Raw genomic sequence first — 3,790 nt, 5'->3', positions numbered from 1 at the left:
TTCTCTCTCTCTCTCTCTCTCTCTCTCTCTCTCTCTCTTCATGATATATCGCGACGTGCATGTCACAAACCGTATTAATTTGCTCTGGAATATTTGCCATCACTGCCGTTCGAAATTTTATAATGGAACATGTACCAATCTGGATATATGCAACGCTCTATTTTTCTCATCGTTTGGTCATTGGTTCCATGACTTTTTTCTTTCTACTTTACTCGCGCGTTAGAATAGAGATACTCAATGGAAATTCCGCAGTTAATAGTTTCCTCGCTTTTCGTTTGATTGACGGGGAACGTATTAAAGTGGGTCAAGGAAGAAAACATTTCGGTACACACAACATCGATTTGATCGCGACATCCTTTTATAATTTATGAAAAAATTCAAATACTTTAAAAAATATATCAGTATGGATTTAACACTGCATTGTTTACGCAGTCTATATTTTAAACTATAGTATCTCAACCCTTTTTCTCACTGCCTCCTTTCTAAGTTTTTTTTTGTTTAACGCCTCCTTTGCGAATAAACTGATAAATCGGATAATCGGCAAACTATCTCTAAATAAAGCAACAAAAAGGAAATTACACAGAAACAAATAAAAAATATTATTCACGCAGCGCTCTTTTATTAATGAACCTGACAAAATATGCACAGATGTATTTACTTCGATTATTCCGTATAAGAAAATATTAATGTATTAGAAAAAAATTGCACAATAAAACAATAAACCTTACGTATATCATACAACTTAAATCAATACAGAAGATTGATTGACATATTTGATTCTTATAAAAATATACATACATAACTGTAAATATTTGTATAATCAAGTGAATGTTTAAGTATTTATTTAGAAAATATTTAGGGGATTTCTCTGGTGTGTTCTTTTTCCCATTTGCTTCTCAAATTAGAAAGCCTCACAGGGAGAGAGTGGCAAATTGCATCACGTGAGTTTTTGGAATTTCTTCCATGCCTATGGAATTTGAGAGTTTTAATGTTAAAGAATAAAAATCGGAGCGTCAAATTAGCTATATCTCGAGTTTATTATAACAATGGATTACATTCTCAAAACGGAACACGTTTTATTTCGCTCGTGTCTCTAAGTCGACTCTCACGTCTTTGCTTTTGGTCGTCCGCAATTCTCGAAACTTCTAATGCCAAATATTATTTCGCATAATCTTGTTTAAAAATTTGAACGATTCTATTCCGTTGCGAGTAACTATTTAAATAATAAATTATTACGAATTAACATTAATCAGAGGAATCAGAGCATCGATTTCGTATATGTTACAATTTTATAAGTCTCTGTTTATTCAATAAAAATAGGCAATAATAACACTTCGAAACTACTAAAAGAAAGTTATATACGCGTTTAAAAGGCTTGTCTCGTATTTGCGATCGGTTATCCGTGTATAGCCGTTTCATATGAACGTTGAGTACGAATATATTGTGTCGCGTCTGTATGTATGAGTGTGTCATTGTCGACGAATTCCGTGAAGACGAATACCGGTAACGATCGTTACAGGAGTTGTGGTGCCCATGCTCACTCAGAGGAGACAGGTTACGTGATGCAGTTTGCCACTTTCTTCCTGTGAGGCTCTCTATTCTCGTCTTCCCCTCCCCCCCTTAGAATTAACAACGTCTTCCTACATTTCACCGGGGGCTGATGACGCCCACGTTGGGAATCTGTTTTAAACTATACAACTTTTGTGTGAAACATTTTTCTCAGAAATGTTTACTTTTCAAGATACTTAAGGTGTCCGAGACTTTTTGAATACCCTGTATAATTCTCTACTATGTTAATATTAACATCATCATGGTGTGGATTAAATACTCCTGGTGCCCATATCAAAAACATTATGATATGGATTTAAAATTTATGGTGTTGAATTGGCTATTGGGTTGGCAAGAAAGTAATTGCGTTTTTTTAAAAAGCATCTATCAGCTAAAAACCGCAATTACTTTCTTACCAACCAAATATAAATATATCTTGATAGAGTAAAGTTTCAGCTTTAAGAATTTCTTTTTTAAATTGTGATACGACAATTTTTAACGTAGTATGAGCAATTAAAATGATCCTTTTATTTAATCCGCGATAACTCAGTAACCAAAAATCGTAGGAATATTAAAAAAAAACGATTTTGTAGGGAAAGTATCAAGCTTTCACGATAAGTCGAAAATTTTCTCAAATTTGTTTTGGATACGTTGCAAACTTACAAAGTAAGAAGAAAATTTTCCGTCTTTTTCAGCTCGTAGTTTTTGGTATGTAAAAATTACCAAACTCATACAAACTTAAAATATGTGATAAGCTTTTAAAAGTAGAGATTTCAAGCTTTAAAATCTTTTTCTTAAATTTAAATTTCATTCATTATTGACGAAGGTATTGTATATATAACGTTGAGCTAAAAAACGCAATTACTTCCTTGCCAATTCAATATAAACTACATATTAATATTAATATCAACATGAGAATTATAATAGGCATATCGGATATAGTATTAAATTCACATTGATATTTTTCAGAGTAAATGAGAAAAATTAATGATTTCTTATTAGCGATAAGAAAAGAAAAATTATTTGCGAAGAGATAAATTTGTTGATGCGACGATTAATTTATCTGTCCATTCAAATTATTCATTCATTTCAACGGCATGTGATAATTACCAAGGTGCCGTATACATTCAAAGGAGGGCGTGAAAAGAGCACCAGTTCGCGCAGAACACCGTGAAATTTTCTAGACTTTCTCTCCATCTCTTTCTATCTCTTTTTCTTTGTCTCTTAACTGTGCAAGCTCGATGGTCGAACTCGAAAAACTTAGAGGATGACCCCATTCGTCGTTGGGATCAGCGCGGAAGATACGACGAGCGGAGAAAAGTTATCTCACATCTGCGATGGGAATGGAGTGAGGAACGCGCGTTTTTCTGCCTCCTTCATTCCGGGATGTCGAATGGCATAATTTAGTCGCAATTGCCGTAGTTCATAGGATGGGTGAAATCGTCCGACTTCATTCGCGCGAAATCATATCGGCGCGCAGCTCGCTCGGAGAGCCGAGTTATTTTTACACGTACGTATTCAACGAGCGTAACGTAGCGAATACGAACCTGCTCTTTCCTTCGTTGCACCGAACGAAGTCATTTGTATCTCTCCAGGTTTCGTTAGTGATGTATAATTTCTTCATATTCAAACGTTTTAACTAAAATTCTATTCTTTCGTTATATTTTTCCATTTGTATTTTTAATCTGCAAAAATCAATGTATCATACATATATACATTATAATTTAATGTATCTACTTAAATCTGTAGATTGAAGTAAACAGAAATGCAATATAATGATTAATTTCCTGTATAAAATAACTGTTCATTGAATAAATGCATATTTATCCTATTTTTCTAGCAAACGATATGAGAAAAAAGGGAAAGAGAGAAAGCGAGAGAGAGAGAGAGAGAGAGAGAGAGAGAGAGAGACATGAGAGATTATAGATTTATTTAGATAGGTTAGCGATTATTTGGTATCAGTAAGAGTATATATCTCATAAACATTTCAGTTAACTCATCGTTTTAAAAATTCTCTTACTGAAAAATATCAAATTTTTACATTCACTCTGGCAAATCAAATATGTCAGCTAAGCGCATTTTACATCTCTACGACATACGAAGTTACGCATTTGAAATAAATATATTTTCTCTTTAATATAAACAGAACAAATTTTTTTATTCGTTTATTGATTAAACTTTTAAATATCTCTTCGTTTTATTATATATATATATATATATATATATATATATATATATATAA

This window comes from Atta cephalotes (genome assembly GCF_000143395.1).
Source record: "Atta cephalotes unplaced genomic scaffold scaffold00011, whole genome shotgun sequence".
Classification (NCBI taxonomy): Eukaryota; Metazoa; Arthropoda; class Insecta; order Hymenoptera; family Formicidae; genus Atta; species Atta cephalotes.
The sequence above is the reverse complement of the archived record's forward strand: the minus strand, read 5'-3'. Positions refer to the sequence as shown.